This window comes from Notamacropus eugenii, chromosome 1, assembly GCF_028372415.1.
Source record: "Notamacropus eugenii isolate mMacEug1 chromosome 1, mMacEug1.pri_v2, whole genome shotgun sequence".
In the NCBI taxonomy this organism is placed as follows: Eukaryota; Metazoa; Chordata; class Mammalia; order Diprotodontia; family Macropodidae; genus Notamacropus; species Notamacropus eugenii.
Window position 1 is genome coordinate 311701207 of NC_092872.1, and position 23138 is coordinate 311724344.

At 36.6% G+C, this 23138-nt stretch overlaps 1 protein-coding gene and 1 long non-coding RNA gene across 2 annotated transcripts in view; one reads left to right on the top strand and one right to left on the bottom strand.

Moving 5' to 3' along the window:
- RAD51B (RAD51 paralog B) overlaps window positions 1–23138 on the bottom strand; it is an 850987-nt gene that overhangs the window by 273979 nt on the left and 553870 nt on the right.
- Window positions 6615–9991, top strand: LOC140525430 (uncharacterized). Its single transcript, XR_011974040.1, has 3 exons — window positions 6615–6720; window positions 7133–7252; window positions 9465–9991. It is a non-coding gene; the product is annotated as an uncharacterized lncRNA (long non-coding RNA).

Consider the following 23138-nt stretch of genomic DNA (forward strand, 5'->3'; position numbering starts at 1 on the left):
TATCATATCTACCTTATCCAGAGTTTTATTCACTTCTTTAACTTCTTTCTTGCTCATTTTGTGGTTAGATTTATCAAGTTCAGAGAGGGGGAAGTTGAGGTCCCCTATTAGTATAGTTTTGCTCTCTATTTCTTCCTGTAATTCCCTTAACTTCTTCTTTAAAAATTTGGATGCTATACCACTTGGAACATATATGTTTAGTAATGAAGTTGCTTCATTGTCTATGGTGCCTTTTAGCAGGATATAGTTTCCTTCCTTATCTCCTTCAATTAGATCTATCTCTGCTTTTGCTTTGTCTGAGATTAGGATTGCTACCCCTGCTTTTTTTTACATCAGCTGAAGCACAATATATTCTGCTCCAACCTTTTTCCTTTACCCTGTATGTATGCCCCCATTTCAAATGTGTTTCTTGTAAACAATATACTGTTGGATTACGGTTTTCAATCCATTCTGCTATCTGTCTCTATTTTATCAGAGTTCATCCCATTCACATTCACAGTTATCATTATTATCTGTGTCTTCCCCTCCACCCCCTTTCCTCTTGTTTATGATTTTAGTTCTCCCTTCTCCCTTCCCCTCCACAAGTTTTAATTTTTGACCACTGCCTCCCTCAGTCTTCCCTCCTTTCTTTCAGCTCCCCTCCCTTTTAATCCCTTTTTCCTTTACTGTTTCCCTCTCTTTTAGCTTCCCCCCTTTTCTTTCCCCCTTCCCCTCTTACTGCCTATAGAGCTAGTTGTATTTCTATACTTAACTGAGGTTTTGTTCCCTCCTTGAACCCAATTAGATGAGGGTACCTCTCAAACAATGCTCATCTCCCTCCCCACTTTCCTTCTACTGTAATATACTTTTATGCCTCTTCTTGTGATGTGATTTACCTTTTTCTGACTTCTCCTTTTCACATCTTTGATTACAATCCCTTCACATTCTTAAATCACATTTTTATCATGACATCATTTACTTTATAACACTACCTCTATATTTGTTTAACTCTTTTATATATCATAATAAATATACAATTCTCAAGATTAACAAATATCATCTTTTCTTATAGGGATGTAAACAGTTTGTTCATTAAGTAACAAGTTGGTTTTTTTTCCTTTTACCTTTTTATACCTCTCTTGAGACCTGCATTTGAAGATCAAATTTTCTACTGAGTTCTGGCGTTTTCATCAGGAAGGTCTGGAAATTCCTTATTTCATTGAATGTCCATCTCCTTGCCTGAAATATTATACTAAACTTTGCTGGGTAATTAATCCTTGGTTGTAGTCCCAGCTCCTTCACCTTACAGAATATCATATTCCACATCCTTCAATCTTTTAATATAGAAGCTGCAAGGTCTTGTGTGATCCTGACTGCAACTTCTAGATATTTGAATTGTTTCTTTCTGGCTGTCTATAGTATTTTCTCCTTCACTTGAATTTTACAACAATATTCCTTGGTGTTTTTAGTTTGGGTCCTCTTCAGGAGGTGAGCAGTAGATTCTTTCAATGACTACTTTGTCCTATGGATCTAGGACTTCTGGGCAATTTTCCTTGATGATTTCTTGGATGATATTGTTCAGGCTCTTTCTTTCATTATGGCTTTCTTGTAGACCAATAATCCTTAGATTTTCTCTCCTGGATCTATTTTCCAACTCACTTGTTTTTCCAATTAGATATTTTACATTTTCTTCTATCTTTTCATTCTTTAGATTCTGTTTGACTGATTCTTGATGTCTCATAGATTCATTATCTTTTACTTGCCTGATTCTAATCATTATCAAATTGTTTTCTGCAGTTAACTGTTGCATCTCCTTTTCCATCTGTCCAATTGTTCCTTTTAAGGACTTATTTTCTCCAGTTAGGTTTTGTACTTCCTTTTCCATTTGTCCAATTGTCCTTTTAAATTTTTCTGTGATTTCTTTTTTCACATTTTTAAAGTCATTGGTTCTGTTTTTCATCTGTTTCTCTAATTTGGCTTTTAAAATCCTTCCTGAATTCTTCCAAGAAGGCTCTTTGTGCTTCAGATCAGTTCATATTCCCTTCTGAAGTTTCAGATGGGAATACAGTCTTAAAGGTGACTTCTTTGGTATTCATGTTTTGGCCCTTGTCCCCATAGAAAGATTCTATGGTCTTTTCTTTCCTGCTTTGCTTCTTACTCATGATAATCACCCTTTTCCTGGCTTTCAAAGTAGATCTCTGTGTCGGGGGCACAGGGGGCTCTGTCCCACAGTTCTGGTGCCTAAAACTTGAGGCTTTGTGTGTTGTGGCCTCTGATTCTTTCAGCTAGAAGCTAAAATGCTGCAACTTATCTGGTGCTGAGCTGACTGGTGTTGGAAAACTGAGGACAGGTGATGTCTTTTTGGGTTTCCCCACAGTTACCCTGGAGCTAGCTCATCAAGTGTGGGGGAGGGGTGGTCTGGCCACAGGAGGTCTCCTCTGATGAGCTAGAGCATAGGCAAGCTCAGAAGTTGTGCTAGTGTTTTCCTAATTCCCCTGGGGTGCTGAGGGATTCCTGGGGTCCTGGTGTTGGAAGTTGTGTACTTCACCCCCCTGGAGCTCAGGATCTTCTCTTGTATTGCTGAGGTGGTGCTGTCTGGGACAGCTCTGATCCTGCACTGGTCCCCTTCAGTCACAGGAAGAGGGATCCTCCTTAGCAATTTTCCTAGTCTCACAGGCTAAGAGACTGTTTACCCCTTCTGCTGCTCCCACTCTTCCAGGGTTTTTCCTGGGGATATATTCTCTGGGCTCTTCAAGGTCAACAAGGGGATTGAGATAGCAATGACCAATCACTCCATTATCTTTGCTCCAGGAACCGACCAAAAAGCAAAATAACAACAACAACAACAAAAAAAAAACACTTTCAAGCATTCTTAATGAAAAGACCAGACTTGAATAGAAAATTTGACTTTCAAACATAAGAATGAAGAGAATCATGAAAAGGTAAACAGGAAAGAGACATCACAAGGGACTTATTAAAGTTGAACTGTTTAAATTCCTACATGGAGAGATAATATTTGTAACTCTTGAGACTTGTCTCAGTATTAGGATAGTTGGAGGGATTATATACATACAGACAGAGGAGACAAGGTGAGTTGAATCAGAAAGGATAACATCTAAAAATATATATAATTAAGGAGTGAGAGAGGAATATGTTGGGAGGAGAAAGGGAGAAATAGAATGGGGCAAATTATCTCTCATGTAAAAGAGGCAATGGAGGGGAAGAGAGGGAAGGTGAGAGGGAAAGAATAAACCTTACTCTCATAGCATTTGACATAAGGATGGAATAACATGCACACTCAATTTGTTATGAAAATCTATCTTACACTACAGGAAAGTAAGGGGAGGGGGATAAACAAGGGATGGAGGAATAATAGAACAGAAAGCAAATGGGAGAAGCAGGGAATTAGAAGTAAACACTTTTGAGGAGGGACAGGGTCAAAAGAGAGAATAGAATAAATAGGAGGCAGGATAGGATGGAGGAAAATATAGTGTTTTGCATAACTACACATGTATGACCTATATTGAATTGCTTGCCTTCCCAATGGGGATACAGAGGGAGGGAGGAAGGGAGAGTAATTGGAACTCAAAGTTTTAAAAATCAATGTTAAAATTTGTTTTTACATGCAACCAGGAAATAAGATATACAGGCAATGGGGTATAGAAATCTATTTTGCCCTACAAGACAATAGATGGGGATAAGAGAAGGGAGGGGTGTGATAGAAAGGAAGGCAGACTGGGGGAAGGGACAATCAGAATGCATGCTGTCTTGGGGTGGGTCGAGGGGAGAGATGGAGAGAAAATATGGAACTCAAAATCTTATGGAAGTGAATGTTGCAAACTAAAAATTAATTTGTTTTTAAAAAAGAAAATCAATTTTAAAATTTTAAATAAAATCCTGTCAGAGTGAAACAATTTCATCCAAGACAACATTCTTTATGACCAATTTAGATTTCTAATAAATATACAATGATGATCAAACATTAGTAAAACAATCAGAACAGCTATATTAAAAATACAAACATCCCAAACTACATCTCAACAGATGCAGAAAAATCCTTTAACAATGTAAAGCACTTGCAAACCCTACAAGGTATATGCATAGAGGGACCTTGTTTAATATTATAAGAAATGTGTGAAATTAAAAGTAAACAATCGTGTACAATGGGGATAATCTAGGTTTCCCAAAAATAAAGGAACACTTCAAGATTGTCCACTTTTTCAATACTATTTGACATAATTATAAAAATGTTAGAAATAGAAATAAAACAAGACAAAGAAATTAAAAGTGTAAAGATAGGCAAAGAGGAGATAAATCTAATTGTTGCTGGCATACTGGCTTGCTTAGAAAATCTTAGCAACTCAGCAAAGATACTGAGACAAAATCTTTCAGCAAAGTTGCAGGCCACAAAATAAAACCTCAAAAGTAAACATTAATAACAAAATAAAAAATATGATAATGAAAAGGGAAATATCATTCAAATAAGTATAAAATGCCTAAAATACTGGGGTAGGAGCCAATCTGCTAAGCACACAAATACTAATATAGTTTCAAACACAAAGTGTACCTTAAAGAAATAAAAAGCAATTTAAATACTAAAGAAATTTTCAATGCTTATGTCTGGACCATGCTAATATAATAAAAAAAAACAACATTACTAAATTTAATTTGCAGTTTTAGTGTTATACCAAACTATCAAAGGGATACTTTACAAAAATGGATAAAATAATAACAAAATTCACTCAGAGAAACAAAAGATCTAGAATAGGAAGAGAAAAAACTAAAACAGGTAGGGATGAACAGAGAATAGTATTTCCAAAAGTCAAAATATTTTATAAATGAAGTCATCAAAAACATTTGTAATGGTTTGGTGTTTTTTTTTTAAAGAGAATGGAAAATCAGAAACAATGCAACTCAATAATTCATTGTTCAATGAATCCCAAAACATAAATTACTTAGGAAAAAAATTATTTGATAAGAACTTCTGGGAAAACTGGAAAACAATCTGGAAGAAATTATGTTTAGATGGAAACTTACATCATAGTCCATAAAAAATTCAAAATGGATACGTGAGTTTGATATTAAAGAGCATAACTTTAAAAATAAAAAGATCATCTTTCATAGCTATGGATAGGAGATATATTCTTAAAAATTACAAAAAATAAAACATATCATTTTGATTATGTGAAATTGAAAAGTTTTACATAAACAAAATTAATATATCTAGATGAGAAGCATAACAGTTGAATGGGTGGAAATCTTTGGATCTGTTTTCTTGTTTGGTATCTAAGACATTGAAACACAAGAAAGGAATGTTCATAAGTCATTCCCTAATATATATGTGGTCAAAGAACATGAACAAGTATTTTTTCAAAAACAAATTTGCAGATTCTTAATAACCATAAGAAAAAATGTTCCAAATCAGGGTGTCAAACTCAAATAGCACTGAAGGTCAAGAATTCATACATAAAGAAATCGGTGGACCACATATTGACTTAGAAAACCACATATTTATGTCTTCTTTTTTATTAATAAATCACATAAAAATCGCAAAGGTAGCACTTAGGAGTATTTGTGGGCCATATGTGGCCGTGTGTTTGACACCTTTGCTTCAAAGAACTAATAATAAGAGAAATGAAATTCAAAACAACCCTAAGACTTTACCTAACACCCTGAAAAATGGCAATGATGACAAAAGACGGTAATATCAATTTAGGAGGGGTTGTGAGAAGTTAGGGGACATTATTTTGATCTTGGTGGGACTGTGAATTATACAAATATTCTAAAAAGTAATTTGGAATTATTCTAATAGTTACTAAAATGGTCATATCCTTTAACTGAGAAATTACACTACAAGGTTGTTGGTAAGAATTCTTCATATGCATCAAGATTTTTAGAGAAGCATTTTTTGTGGTAGCAAAGAACTGGAAACAAAATAGATATTCATCAATTGAAGAATTAGCTAAACAAATTGTGGAACATGAATGTAGTGAAATAATACTATGACGTTCAAAATTACGAATTTGATGAATACAGAAAACCATAGAAAAATACAGAAGTCAAATGCAGATCTAGAAAAACAACATATATATGTAAATATATAGTGTATATATATATATATATATATATATATATATATATATATATATATATATATAAAATGACTGCAGCAATCTAAATAGAAATAACCACCGCAAAACAATTAAAATCAAATGTTACAAAATAACAAAAAACTAGCATGACCCCAAAGAAGAGGTACAAGAATCTTTCTCTCATTCCTTTGCAGATGTAGAAAGTCTAAGGTGTTAAATATTTAATACATTTTTAGACTTTTCACGCTTTATTGATCAGTTTTGCTGATATTTTCTCTCTTTTTTCTTTTAAAATATTCTTTGCTCTGGGAGGAAAGGAAAGGATTCTGGGAGAAATTGGGGTGATTCTTTTTAAAAGACTGATAAAATTTATTGAATAAAAAATTTAAAAATCAGCTTGAACTATTTGCTACTTGTTTTACTTGAAGCAATCTGATCTCCAAATTCACCCTTGGCCGCACTTTCCCCCTCCCTTGCCAAGGCCAATCCCATAACTCTCGATTTTACTTTTACTGATACAATATTTTTTACACTTCCTTTTTTTCAGCCTAGTTAAGTATGGCTCATGACTCTCTCACCTTATTTTTCCTACACATCCACATTTCGGTCTGAATTACTTTCACCTTTGGTATCCCAATTTCAAAAATGTGTAAGTTACTTCTTTGCCTCACCTCTCCTTCCTTCCTTTCAGTCTGAATACTCTAACAGCTGTTCTCTCTTATTTCACTTAATTACCCTTAGAAAAGATGAAACTTTTAAGGGATAGTGTTGTCTCCTCCTGGCAGAATTTAAACAATGAGTCACCACTTGGTTTTTTCATTCTGTATGTTGTTTGATTTTATTATGTTTCTTTTGTTCATTGTTTGTATGTCAAAAATTCTGCTCATTTCTCACTTCCTTGAGAGAAATGACTGGATCTCATTGATTCTGTTGAAAAAAAATATTTTTTATTTGTAGAAAGGTACTCATCTTTAGAGATTAAGTCATCCTTGTGTCCTTGCCATTTTCTTTTTCTATATATCATATTCTAGTACTTTTTCTCATTTCTCATCTTTGAGCAGAACTGCATGATTTAAAATGGAATTTCCTAATAAGGGAACTACCGCTTCTTGGCAAGTCTGGACCTTACGGATGAGATTTCTAGATGAGTTAAAAGTAGTGTTCCTCTTTGCAAGTATCTGGTAAGTTCCACTGATGTATAATTTGTCCTCTAAATCTAATTCTTGCTGGTAATTTGTTTGAATTATTTCCTCAAAAAAGATATTCAAGCCTTTTGTTTCACTGTCCTTTTTTTCTCCTCCCTGGGAGGACAATGGCCTTTATGTAGTATATATATAACCTGGATTTATTTTCCCTATTCCCATTGGCAGGCAGTGTGCAAAATGCTGCTACTTCTCTCCACAGGGTTCTATGGGTTAACTCTGAGGAACTGGGGGTAGCTTACTGGCACCTTAACCTGTATACTTCTTCACAATGATTATTATTTGATATCAACTAGACAGAGAAACTTGTTTAGCTTTTAAAAGGGGGTATTTTACTAAGGTGTTATTATAAAAACAGTTGATATAAATAAAGCATTCTCTCCCTTCTCCAAAAGAACATCTGTGACACATTCTCCCACCAGTACATAGAGAGACCAAAGGTAAGGGGTCAGAGACCACATTAGGCAAAGGAGTAACTTGTTTCTCCTGGTTGCTAAAGAGTTATTTTATTCTCTTCATAGTATATTCATAAAGTTCTAAGATAATGTAGCTCTTCTATTGGGCTCTTCTTAGCATCTTGAAGCTACCTTTGCTCAGTATGTCCAATTTGATCTAAGCACCCAATAAAGATATTGCCAATCATCACTGCCATTTGGACACTGATCGTGTGCTGATGAAAACGTCCAAATTTTCCAGCCCTCTATAATTAACAAAGTCTTCCTCTGGTCAGAGGTTGAGGGAAGGAGATGGAGCCTTTTGTCCTCTCCACACAAATGATTTCATATTTGGGATTTAGCTGGAACTGATCTCTGCTGGCATAGTATTAGAATCCCCAAAAATCTTCTTTCATAGCATTGTTTCACTTTCACTGGCTCACACTCCTCCTAAATTGATCAAGAACTTTTTTTGTACCTGATTAAAATGCTTCTAATTGATTCAGCAGAGGGCCTTGTTCATATCTCTGATGGACTGATCCAAAGGAGAAATCTCGGCTCTATTCCATAATGATTTAGATAGTGGTGTGGGACTACTCTCCTAACACTCAGATAGTCTCACCAAGTCTTTCCCTCAAGACCAGTAGCATTGTCTTGTAAGATGACTGCAAATGGTTTTCCAGTCTTTCTGTACTTATAATTTATTTCAGCATTTCTAAATGAATCTCTTTGTTCTTTGTCTCTTCTTTGTTTCTGACATTTTCTTTTTCAAAATGCCTATTGCTTTATTAGAATTTTTCACCTTGTGCCCTAAACTATTAATTCTCTTGTCTTTTCAAATTCTCCCTTAAGAGCTCAAATTTTGATCTTTATTTTATTAAGCTTTCATACCCCTCTGTGCATTATTTAGTCATTTCTAGAGGTTAAGTTGGAACCATTTTATTATTTTTTCCCATGGAGATTTGACCTCACTTTCTTTTATCCCACTGTATCACTATATTTTCTTTCTTTTTTTAAGAACCATATTCTATTTCCACCTTATTTTACCCCATTCTTTAAAAAAATCTAACTGATGTCTTTGGTTTTCACATAGCAGTCATTTCCAGCATGTCATGGATTCATTGTTGTTGTCACTTTTTCAGTTGTGTCCAACTTTTATTGGCCCTATTTGGAATGTTCTTAGCAAAAATAATGGTATGTTTTGCCACTTCCTTCTCCAGCTCATTTTACAGATGACAAACTGAAGCAGAGTTAAATGACTTGCCCAGGGTCACACAGCTAGTAAATGTCTGAGGCCAGATTTGAACTCAGGAAGCTGAGTCTTCCTAACTCCAGACCTGGCACTTCATCCACTGTGCTATGGGTTGACAGATTCGAAATTAGAAGAGATCTCAAGAGCTCATCTGGTCCAGATTTCATATATATTTTATGATAATTATTCTTTTAAAAAGCTACAATACTTTGGAATTCAATATTATCTCATTTAAAGCTATAAAACATTTTAAAGTACTTTTTAAAACTTCCCAGGAAGGGACATGCCCATCTGAAAGATGGAAAAATAAGTTACAGTGAGATTAAGTAGTTTAAGATCATAGAGCATGCTTAAGTGAAAGAGGGAGGAATACTATCCAAGTCTTTTCCTTCTGGCAAAAGGAAATGTTCGTATCCACGGACCGTGCTCTAACCACTAGAAACTCATTCTCAATTTCCACCATCCCTTGAAAGAATAGTGACAACTATGTTTCTTTTTCTCATAGTGATTAAGAAGAAATCATATTGGATTAATTGATACAATAGAAGACCTCTGACAGATGGAATGTTCCAAAGAAGCGTTCCCCAAAGAAGATAAGAAAGAAAAAGAAAAGGAAATGCAAATGGAGGCATTATGTAATACCACCCTCAGGATTTTTTAGAAAATAGCAGGGGGGAAAATACCATTCATGGTACATTCCTAGAGAACCACCAATCAAGCACGCTAACATAAAAACATGTTTCCTGACTTCAGACTTACTATAAATAAATTTAATAAGAAGGAAAAAAAATTACTGCATCATTTACAGTTTTGTCAACTCCAACTGACCAGATCCAGCCCAGATCTTTGTTTTACAGGAACGCAGTAGCCTCAGTCATGAGGCTAGAAACCCCATAAGAATTTTGTAAAGAAAAGAAGAGCAAGGTGGGTGAGGAGGGTACTGGCAAACCTTATTGAAATTTGATCCTGGTTTAACAGAAATGCAGTAATTAATTTCTTTTGTACCTTAGAAATTCAATTTATTAGCTTCTCGCCCCACTTCATCACCACTTTCAAAGCCACAGAGGTTTGGCTGGTAAAGTCTGAAATTGTTGTTCCATAACCTTTGCTTTTAAATTAAACAAATGACTTCAGGTTTTGGACCGGTTGTTGACTCAAGGGAAAGTATGCCATTAAAACTGTGCCAGAAACAGATTTAATTGGTAGAAGTCCCAAAAAATGCTCAAAAGAGCACAGACTTCCCGCATATAGATTTCAGGGAAATTACTCAAAGGCCTCAGAGCTTTGTCAGAATTTGAGATGTGAAACAAGGCATCTAAAAGACTCCGTATCAAAAGGGTAAATTCAATTCAGCAGATATTAATCTGATTACCTAAGTAGTGCTGTGAATTGGATATGCTCCATTGTGCACTTTTGTCCAACCTGGACAGATGGAGGAGCCAATGGGTTCCCTTTCTCTGACATATAATTACATTTTAAGAGACGATCAAGTTACAGATACAAAGTTTTAAGAAATATTTCATTCAGGAGTGGCATTTACAATGCTCACCAGTTGCAAGAAACATTGTTCACTTTGCTTTTCTAAGGTATACTGGGGGGTGCTTGGATCAGGGCCTTGGATCCCAGTGTTTGCGTTTCAGGCTACAGTAAATGCTCTCTGTGCACCTGCCTGGAGGAAAAACCAGTCCAGCCGCCTCCCAAGACAAAAGGGCCCTGTACTGAGCACAGAAAACCCAGACATGAACTGACCCTGTCAAACTCTAGCCAGCAAAAAGAATATGATATTTTCATCCAAATCAAGAGAAGTTGGCATATAGGTTTATGGATTTCCTTTCTTATCTCTGATAAGTCTGATTGAGAACTTGGTGTATAAACACAAGCCACTCCTTTTCTGATTATTCTCCTCCCCTTTCTAGACTTCTTTGTGATGGTGTAATTCATTTGTCAGTAAAGAATAATCCCTTTTTTGATGCATAACAATCTGGGGCCCAGTGACCCACCAAAAGATCATTCCCCTACTCCTCCACTATGCCCATCCCATCAGGATCTCATTAGTGGCAATAAAGAAATTTCATGGGCACACTCCCCAGAGATGTAGGTTTTATTAACTTAAATATTTTTATGTAAGTTTCTAAAGATATCCATTGCATGAATTTGAAGACACACATAAATTTACAAGAATGTTCATCACCAAGACAAAAGACTGACAAAAGACTGGGAAAACATAACATCAGAGATCTCAATAACAAAGATTACATTAAGACTCTCGGCTTCATTGTCTACTACTATTATGGTAGTGTCCTTGGAAGGCAACTGAATTTTAGCTCATCTGCACTCATGTCTGGAAGTAAGTTCAGACATATTATGCTAGACTCAAGTGGCCCAAGTGTTCTCACTGGGTGAGGTAATTTCTCACAAAGCCAAGATGCGAATTAGATGGTGTTTCCTGTGCTTAGATTAATACCTTGAGTTTCACAAAGAGAATATGCAATTTCAGCAGAGATCACAGAGGAATTAACAGAGGTGAGTCATGTGCCACAGTCAGAATCAGAAGAACCCACAAGTTCTGATTCCTTACTCCATCTCAAGGAAAAAGAAAGGAAATGAAATATTAAACATTTATTTTGGCCATTTGTTAAAAAAAAAAAAGACTTTTATGTTTAAGAATTAGAGCCTCTAACATCTTCTAGTTTCTTAGTGAGTGAAGAGTAGGAGAGAAGCACTTGAGATTGCTACACTTTGAGAAGTTCATGTTATTCTTGGGAAGATGTGGTAAAGGTACCATCACTTCTACTGCTTTTCCAGTACTGGCCCCTGGGGCCTGTAAACCAGGTGATCTACCCAGGAAAGCATGGTTTCCCCTACATAACCATACAACAAGGATGAGTTTTAATTGTTTGTGTCTGAAGCAAGCATGCAGCCAAGTGGCAGTTTATCTGATTTGGGGTTCATTAAACAACTGGTCAAGAAAAACCCAGTTACCCAGCTCAGGTGCTAAAGCTACATGGTGCTACCTTGGCCAGATTGGCAAGCTCTCTGTGAAACCCCAGGCTGAGTGGGGCACCACACAGACACCAAGGTGGCCTGCTGATGGGAATCTAGGGTGCAGCAGGAGCACAGGGCAAGTTAGACACAGTAGAGGTAAGGGCATCTTGGTAAGGCCTGATCTGATATGAAGATTACCCAACTGTCCCAGGAATCACACCCTTTCTCTAAATTCCTTGAACGCTCTCTATCAAATATTCATTTTGTCCTTTGCTGAGTGTTGCAATGCTTACTTAATTTGTTAGTGTCCTTTTAGAACTCTAAGACTTAGAGCTGGAAGGAACTATCTAGTTGGGTCATATAGGTCAACTGTCCCGATTTTACAAAAAGCGGAAATTGAGCTCCGTGGTGGTTAAGTAATAGCTGATACAGCTCTTTTAAGGTCTGCAAAGTAAAATTAAACCTTCAAGGTTTACAATCTCATTTGATTCTCATAACAACCTTGGAAGGTAGGTACTGTTAGTATGCCCATTTCAAACATGAGGAAACTCGGGCAAAAAGAGGTTAGGTGACACTCCCAGGGTCAAACAGTTGATTTTAACTCAGGTCTTCCTGACTCGAGGTCCAATGCTCTATCCACTGCACCATGACCAAGGTCTGCTAGTAAGTAGCTGAGACACAATATTGAACAGCAGCACACTCTGGTGCTCTGGTTCCAAATCCAGGTTTCCTCCCCTACACCGTGCTGCTTGTCTTCTCTCATGGACCTTATCAGCATTTTCCTTACCCCCTTTTTCACCTTATCATTCTCTCTTTATATCTTTAGACCCTTCTTCAAGTTTCCAACCTCTGGGATTAAATTTATTTTGTTATTGGTCTACCTCGTTCACCTTTACTTTCCACCAGTGTGTGCTGTAGACCGCTCATACCACTTTGTGAAAGCGGATATTAAATTTTCACTGTAAAGCATATGACTTGTAATTAAGTAAATTAGGGCTTGATTTGTCTTGTTGACTGTTTAGACCTAAGAAAGCGGTAGAGAAAATGGTAATAATGAAGATTAAATTTAAAAGTGTTGTGGGCATAATTTCTTTGTTTTTTAAAGACAGCCAGTTGTTAAACATTTACCAGCACACCTCTGGATCCAAGGCCACGTAGTTTCGTTTTTACCCCCTTTGGGTGTATGGTGGAAGGACTTTCCCAGCAAGTTCATCCTCCCACTTTGATTTCTGGTCATAATTGCTATCTCTCATCTACTCAGTTGTTGAACCTTTTAGCTCCTTCCTTGGGGATTCTCGTCTCTTTCTATTACCCCTCTCCCACTTTTCCTCTTAGCATGTTCTAGTCTAGAGAATTGTTCTCTCAAACTTTCCCCCTCTGACCAGCTAATCCTGGTGCTGAATTGATTGATTGACTTACTGAGGTCACTGGGAGGTACATCTTCCTCTGGCAGGTATGGACATGCCATTGATATTTTATTGAAAGAATTAAGAACATTTCCTGACCTAAGGGACTCAGTTATTGGGAATGAGCTGATTGGCTTGGGTTCTTGTGTCTCAGAGCCACCCCTGGGACCATGGGACTGTTAAATGTCGGTCACAGAGTCCTCCCTTGTCAGAAAGATCCAGGGAGAGCAGCAGAGACCTATTTCTCAAGGGATGAGGGTAGCAGCTTTCTTATGGACTCTTTCTACTAATAGCAATAAGAGGCAGTGGTAAGGCTTCTTAACTAGATGACCACAGACAGGAAAGATTCACACATTCAGTCTCCAGGACAGAGGAAGGATTTCCTAGACAACGCCTGGAGAGTTTAGACACCCCAAATCTGAAAGTTCTGGGACTTTGCCTTCAAAAGAAAGAGAGTGTTCATAGAAAGAATCAACTTTTTGTAGATAAAAGGATCTTATATATTGCCCTGGACTTGGAGCACCAAGGGATTGAGTCATAATATAGAGAAAACAATGATCAAAAATAAAAAAAACAACAAACCCAGCAGTAAGCATATCCATCCAACCCAGAACTACCTAAGAAGAAAGACAGAAACCAATGGGTTTTAGGAGTAGAGATAAATCAGGAGATGGAAACCAACACAAACTGTGAAAAATGGGGGTGAAGTCAAAGGTCTAACATATTGGGCCTATAGTGTGGAACACAATCAGCCCATGATAGGTCTCTACACAGTAAGATAATAATAGCCAGGGAGTGCCATGTATCTGGGGACCTGAACTCAAGATGATCTCTGACATGGAGCTTGTCCAGACTGCAGCAGAGAATGGAGCCAGGTACCACTTGGGGCTTGTCAAGGAGAAAGAGACATAAGCAGCTCAGAGAGAGGTCAACATTAGGACAACAGGAGATGGAGGAGAAAAGTCAGGGTCAAGCACAAGACAACCTGGTCTCAGGTTTGGAACTACATCAATAGCAGCATACAGATTAAAAAGGAGAAAGGACCAACGATAAAGATAACCTTCCCACCCCAACCATGAATGTGTGTGGGGGGAAGGGCAGATGAGGGACTGGCCAAGTTTCAACCCAAGAACTGTTTTAAAATATGAGTAAAGAGAGAAAAAGTGAATAAAATGAAGAAACTCTACAGGATAAAAGAAGTCAAAGAGATCCACCTATAAGGAGAGTAACCTTATAAAAACTACATGCCAAGACTCAGAGAAAACAATCATATGGTCTCAGGGACCCCAAGAGTGGCAAGAAGAAATGAAGCAGGAGTTTTAAAAATGAAATTAGAGCTTATAAAGAAAAAAATTGGAAGTAGGTCCATCAATCAACTAGAATTTATTTAGCATCTACTGTGTGCCAAGCATTGTGATAAGCATTGGAAAGAAAAGAAATATCTTAGAATAAGAGAAAAAACTTTATTCAACATGTGGATTCCTAGATAGAATGCAACAAACAAAAATCAAGAATTTTATGAGACAAACTCTTTCAAGGGCTAGGAAAGGGGTTGGGCCAGGTAAGCTAGTCCAAACTGCCAAAAAGAAGCCAAGAAGACTCATCTTACTGAGTTCAAATCTGGCTTCACACACTAGCTGAGTGACCCTGAGGAAGTCACTTAACCCTGTTTGCCTCAGCTAAAGAGGGAAATGAAAAACCACTCCAGTATCTTTGTCCAAAAAAATCCCAAATGAGGTCATGAAGAATTGAACTGAAAAATGACTTGGCAACAGTAACAATCTCAGTGAAAGGACTGGTCCATGCACAAAGTTCCAATCTAAGTACTTAAGCTGAAAATATGAGTAAATGAAAGAAAACAAAAAACAATGAAGAAATACTAAGAGATGATCAAGAGGTCAATTCAAAAGAAAAGAGTAACCAATGATAACCACAAGAAAAGTTTCAAAGGAGAAACATCTTGGCCACAAAGACCGTAAGAACTCCAGAAGAAGTAAAGTATTAAAAAGTGACAAATGAAATTAGAGTTTAGGAGGACAAAAGAGAAATACATGGAAAGAGAACAAACAACTTAGACCAGAAGGTGAAAAATCTTACATAAGAAGTGAACATCCTGAAAAACAGAATAAAGTGAACTCCTGATTCCGTGAGACAAAAGAAATATTAGAAAAGGAATTCAGAAATTTGAAAAAAAAAGAAAATGTAAGGTATCTATAATTTTAAAAAAATGATCTGGAAAACAGGGAGAGGAGAGATAAAAATTATCAGATAGCCTGACAAACTATAATCAAACAAAAAATGTGGATATAATATTTCCAAAAATCAAAAAAGAAAACAGTCAGAACAAGAAAACAAAGTGAAAACAGAAAGAATGCGTTGGTCATCTTCTGAAGGAAACCCTGAACTGAAAATACACAGGAATGCCACCGCCAAAATTCAGAGCTTTTGAGTCAAAGAAAAAAATGCTTCATGGTATGCCAAAAAGTATGAAAGTATCAAGGATTCACAATCAGGATCATATATGATTTGGTTACAGATTATATGAAGTAGAGAAAAATCTTGTAATACAATATTTAAAAAGACGAACACAAAAGGATTAGAACCAAGAATAACATCCACCAAAATGAAGTATAATTTTATGGGGGAGGGAGAAGACCTTTAAGACATTAGGGGATTTTGAAGTATTCCTGACTAAAAAGAACTGGGTAGAAATACATGTATATATATATATATATGTATATATATATATATATATACACACACATATATGTGTGTGTATATATATATATATATACACACACACATATATGTGTGTACAGAAGTTGTGCATATGTATGTACATATAAATATATATGTATGTTTGTACATACTGCATGTATTTGTGTGTATGTTTCTCAGCTATATATGCCACTTTTACAAAATGTGGTCATATACTAAGGTATTGAAAATTCATAAACAAATACAGGAAAAGAAGAAATTCTGAATGTATCCTTTACTGTCTACAAAGTAATATCAGTTATAATCAATAAGGGAAATTTGAAAAAAATGTTCCAATTTAAATGGTGATACAAAATTTAATACAAAAGTAGTGATGGATCAAAGAAGTCTTAAAAACAAGAGAAATTTTGATTAAAGAAAATTACAATGAAAAAATATGCTAAAACTTTTGGCTTGCAGCCAAATTATTTCTAGGAGAAACTATATACTTCTAAATGTTCTATCAGCAAAAGAAAGAAAAAAATAAATGAAATCGACATGGAACTAAAAATTTCAGAAAAACAACAAATCACTTTGCTAACACAAAAAGAGACATTCTGAAAATCAAAGAAAAAACCCAATACAAAAAAAAGCAAAATAAAAAACAAACAAACCTAGAAGCAGATTCTAATAAAACAGATAAACTGATGTTTAATCTGACTAAAGACATGGGAGCGGGGGAAATTGGCAATATTAAAAATTTTTAAAGATTTACAATAAACGAAGAGGCAATAAAGTATATTATTTGAAATAATTTTGTCTAAATATATGCCAACAAAACTGATTAAGGAAATAGATAAACATTTCCAGTTTACAAAAATACAAAATACCTGGATTAGTACAATAAAAAGTAGAAAATTTAAATGTCACAGAAAAAAAATTGAACAAGTCACAAATTAAATGTACCTCCATATTCCCTGAAGGAAGCACAGAATCGCTATATTTACAAGTGAATTTGATTAAACATGCAAAAACAATTTCAATATTATATAAATTGCTCACAAAAAATAGAATGGAGGGATTTTACCAAACTCCTTTATCAGACAAATATAATCCTAAAACCAGGAGACACAAAGCAGAACAAATAGACTACAGGTCATTATTGCTAATGAATACGAATGCAACTACATTGAATTTATTGAATATTAACAAAAAGGTGATGGAAACATATTAAAATGATCATAACCAAAAATTTATGACCAACTTTGATTTATAACAGGAATGCAAGGTTGTTTCAATATTAGGAAAATTACAAACATACTAGACAATAACTTAAGAAAACATTAAAATTCACATGATTATAGCAATAGAGGCAGAAAAAGCTTCTAAGAAATTCCAACATCCATTTATGTTAAAAAAAAATTCAAAAGCATTAGAAAAATAATCTGTTCCTCACTATGGTAAGTAATAACTACAAAAACGAAAGAACTAGCATTATCTGGAAAAAAACAATTCCAAAAGTCACTAGACCAGGCATACCTCTTAATCTAGAAATACACTAAGCTTATACATCAAAGAGGTCAAAGACACAGGGAAAGGACCCATAGGTACAAAAATAGGGTATTTTTTTTGTTTTTGTTGTAACAAAGACCTTTAAATAAAGTGGGTGCCAAACAAATAGGAATAGCTGAGCAAATGATGATAAATGAACATTATGGAATCTTATTGTGCCTCGAGAAATGACACATTGCATGGGTTCAGCAAAATTAGGGAAATTTGAGGGGACTGAGGTACATAATGTAAGCAGAACCAAGAGAATCATTTACATAACGACTGCAGTGACATATACAAAAATAATTTCTAAAAGTTTATGGACTTCGAAAAATGTAATCTCCAATCATGGTTCCACCACACCTGTGATGAATCTTGACTCCAACCACTTGACCAAGCGGTGTAGAAGACTACTGTCAGACAAGGTCAAAGTGTGGATTTTCTTTAGATGGCTATGTTTATTTGTCACAAGGAAGAGTTTTTATTTTCAAGGGCATGGGGATGAGAAGGAATGGAAGGGGAAACTGGTGGGTAGTGATAGTGATGCCAAAAAAAGGAACAAAGCAGAGAATAAAGCATCCATGAAACATTTAAAAATTACACAGAGGAGAAGAAAAGGAAGGTCAACAAGGATAAAAAGCCCAAACTTGACACGATCCTGTTAAACTTAATATTTACTCTAAAAACACCCTGTTTTGTGTAATGGGGATCATAATCTTATATGCAATCCTCTCTTTGTGTTATTTGTACATTAAAGTGTCCATGTAGGCAGCTAGGTGGCCTACAAGCTAGAACTTTGGGCCTAGAGTCAGGAAGACTTAACTTCAAGTCCGGCATCCAACACATCCAAGTGTCCAAGTGTCGAAAAGTTTATGGACAAGTCATAGACCTTGAACAAGTCACTTAATCTCTATTTGCCTCAGTTTCCTTATCTATAAAGTGAGGATAATAACAGCACCTACCTTGCAGGGTTGTTGTAAGGAACAAGTGAAATAATATTTGTAAAGTGCTTAGCACGGTGCCTGGCCCATAGTAAGTACTATATGAATGCTAGCTACGAAGAAGATGTTTGTTGATACTTAGTTCATATTAAAAAAAAATTTATAAAAATTCTGGACATTATAAAATTTATATAGAGACATCTCTAACACTATATACATTTCAGTTTCCTATGAGTTGTCTTGCCTTCTGCAAAGACCCCGTCTTAAGAATTCGATCAAGAAGACCAACACATAACAATTAATTTACAAAACTAAACTCTGGTTCCCATCCCTCCAAACCAGCTATTTCTCTGGACTTTCCTATTTCTGTTAGTGGTCCCACTATTTTTCTAGTTATTCAGGCTGGAAATCTCAGTATCATGTTTCATTTCTTCCCTTTCCTTAAACTCAAAAGCGATTCAGTCACAACGTATTATGGATTTTACCTCCAAAACATGTTGAAGGCCCCTCCTTTCCATTTTCACTGCCACCATCCTGGTTTAGGCCATTCATTAATATACTTTGCTCAGAGATGATGGCAGTAGTCTCTTAACTGATCTCTCTGCATTTGGTTGGGGTGGGGAGTGGGGAGCTATGGGGGTCTAGACCTATGATTTCATTGGTATAGGGGAACTCCCTCATATGGAAATTCCCTCCTGTGATGCATATCATCATCTTATCTGTAACTAACAGTCTTACAAAGTCGCCTGAGGCACTGAGTGGTTAAATGACTTACCCTTAGCCACAAACCTAGTATGTTTCAGGGCCGGACTTGAGCTCGGGTCTTCCTGACACACTCTACCATGCTGCTTTTCATCTTATATACCACTGCCCAATTAATTCTAAGAATAGCTCTTAACTATATAAATCCCTCACTTAGAAATCTTCAATATTTCCCCACTCTATATAAGTTAAAGTCATAGATCACAGGCCTTAGGTTTGGAAGGGATCTTAGACAATTCACCTAAATCCATACTCCTTAGTCTTTTACCAGCTGGCCATGTTTTGACGCCAACCAACCTTTCCAGATTCATCTCTCACTATTCTGCAAATACTTCAAATTCTAGCCAAATTAAGTCACTTATTACTTCCCCCAAAGCCCTGTTCTTTCACACATCCTTAATTTTGCTGATTCTGCACCCTCACTGGATTTGGAATGCTTCCCCATCAGCACAGAATCAAGCCTGAATGACTAGAATAGGGATAGAGAATCTCTGGCCTCAAGGTCATGTGTGGCCATCTAGGTCCTCAAGTGTGGTCCTTTAACTGAATCCAAATGTCCAAGGTTGCAGGTTCCCTACCCCTGGACTAGAAAAATAATATGTTGTTCCATTGTTCCAACATGCCCAGCTCAGCTACCACCTCCTACAGGAAACTATCCCTAATGTCCCAAATCACTTCCCTATTCTCTGAAGCTTACTGAATTTTGTTTGTATATTTCACCACACTAATATTTTGCCTTGGATTATCTGTGTATGTGTTTTATTTTCTTTACTATGGAGAAAGAACATAGATAAGAAAAACACAGAATGAGGGAAAATGGGCACCTACATCACTAAAATGACAATTCTATTGGGGCATGAACACCAGTTCAAATCTTGACTCAGACACTTGCTAGCTACGTGACTCTGGACATATCACCTATACTTTCTCTGGCTCTGCTTCCTCATCTCTAAAATGGGGATAACAAGAGCACCTACTTCCCAGGGCGTTGTGAAGATAAAATGAGATATTCGTAAGGGGTTTTGCAAACTTTAAAGCGTTATAAAAATGTTAGTTGTTGCTTTTATTAATACTGAAATATATAGGAATATATAGGGATATAACAGGGATTTCTTTCTGCCTGGAACAACAGCCTAGCAAGATAAGCTATTTGGGCAAGATCATCCAAATTAAGTCAATAAGAATTGGCAACATGACAATTAAGCGTGTGGTATATTTTAAGACTGGGTGTTTTTGAACTATGAATAAAGATCACATGGATCTAGTTTCATTTGACTAACTTTTTCTTCAGGGTTCGCATAAGAGAATTAAGTAATAAAGATTGACAAAGGCAAAATCCTCCTTGACGTAAATGTACAGATTTTTATATGTGGGCCCAAATGTAACTTTCCTCCAGTGAGACTGTATCACCAAATATGTAAAAACAGGATACACAAATCTACCTTTCAGGAATTTGTCTATTTATAAAGGGAGGTCAGTGTGACTACTTTCTATTTAATGAATGCCTAAGTAATATAAGACGAAGAAACGAGATTTCAAAAGGCATTAAAATTTAGGAGACCATTTCACAGCCACACTGTTCAGCCCTGGTCAAAACAACATTTATAATCCCCCCACTTCCCCCCCAAAAAAGAGCGTAGTAAACGTAACACCTGTTTTCTGAAGTCCTGTCATGCCACATTACAAGACAAGCTAATTTGTCCCCTGGGGACAATCCAGAAGACAGTCATTCTTCCATTCATTATAATACTTCTTGTCTTGTGGGCCTCTCAGTCTTGGTGTAAAATTCCTTGGATAGTGATAAACAAGTTTCCTTCTCATTGAATTGTTCCAAATCTATAGTTCAGAATAGCTCCTGAATATATTGATGTCCCTTGAAGGGGGCTCCCTTGGAGTCCCTTCTTCTATACTTTTTTTTTAAACTTCCACTTCTATGGAGCTTCAATAGAGACTGGTTTGGTTTTGTTTATTGTTTATTTATGCCTCTCTCTGTCCTCTTGGCATCCAAGCATCTATAGGGACATATGCAAATCTGGGAAACTGGCCAGTGAATCCTGGAATGCAAGAAGGGAGGATCCGGGGCAGGGGAGTATACATGTATGAAAAGAACGAGAAGAAAAGACTTTGGATCATTTGACTTTTTCTTCCCACAAACCAACAAAAGACTGTTCCCTGTGCAGGACACGCTAGTCCTCACCTATTTTGACATCCAGATGTCAGGGTTCAAATGCTTCTCCGTGTGAGATGCTCCTCCTTGCCAAACCAAACTCTAGGTCAAGAAGTCTGTGGTGTTCAATTTTAATGTTTCTTTTCTTATTTTGATCTCATAGTTCTTAAGTGGATCCTGTTACTGAAAACCACATCATTTCCTCTCATCTTCAATGTTCATAGTCTTTCAAGATTTATAATAATAATAAGAGAAAGAATAGCTGGAATTTATATAGTGTTATACATACATTATCTCCTCCAATTCTCAGGACAATACTCCCAAAAAAGAATAATTGTTATCTCTATTTCACAAGTGCTTCTAAACTCCCAAAACCTTAACGCCATTACACAAAACTTAGTCATCCTCTGGTTATACTACACATACTTGGGGTTTTTATTCTTCCATAAACCAGGCATTTCCTTTCTTGTAGAGCTGGAAGTCCTCTTTGTTGGCATCTGCACAGTCCTGAGAGACTGCAGAGGATAGAGTATAGGCCCACCATATGCCATGCCTCGCATGGCTCTTTGTCTATCTCTGATATGAGTGGCAGTTTCTATGCGTATACACTATATGTCTGCTGCTTCAGAGCTGAAAGCAGAAGGCCACGAGGACATTTATGTATCTTCATCCAATAATCACTCTCTCCAAGACAGCCCCATTTAAGCCTAGGATTTAAAGTCAGGAACTGTGAATTCTGTTCCTGGCGCTGCCACTCACTTGCTGTGTGGCCTCTGAAACAATTCATTTCCCTTCTTTATCCTTTGGTTACTTTAGGTGGATTAAGAAATTCATCACTTTAAAGCATTTTCAAAATCTATGGAAATGCTAACATCAGCATCAGGGATAGATGGTTTCATCCTAGGTAATATTAACTCTGGCACTATGTTGTCAAAGCACAAACTAATCTGTTAACCCCCAAGACACTCCAAGGAGGTGGGTCCTTAGAACACTTCCAACCACACCCCATACTCCACAATCTTCTTTAAACCAATTTACATTTGGTTTCCATTTTGGCTGGGGAATGACTCCAAGGTACACTGGTGGGAGAATTCTGTTAACTTGACCCATCCATCCCAACTTTTGTGGTTAATGTATTACAAATTTGGGTAACAAAGGACAGTAAATCACAACTACAGTAACAAAGCTGAAAGGACACACAATTTGAGCAGAAACACCAGTGAGTTTTTTTTTTTTAATCGGAAATAAAAAAGACCATTGATCATAGCGACTGTCTGAGATTAGCAGGGAACCACATTTTCAAACATCCTGCAGTAAATCCAAGTCTATCCAGCTGGAAATCAACAGTGGTGTTAGAGCCCCAGAGTGTACAGCTCGTTTTGAAGTCTTTTTCGTTCACAACCACCAGCCTCCAGGTCCCCCACCCCACCCCCTCAACCATCCTGAGCTACTCTGGCGTGGTCAGATTTGTAAAAGCAAGCCATACGCTCCCATGTAAGCTCACAAACAGACTCCAACTTCTGGTCAGAATGGCTTGCCAGGGAGCATAAATCCCCAAATACTTTCTCTAGCAGATGAAATCAGTTGTCAAGTGCCTAGACACAGGCAGTTTGGTGAACAGAAAGATCTCCACTATTAAAAGAAGAACCTTCATTTCCTTTTGACGCTAT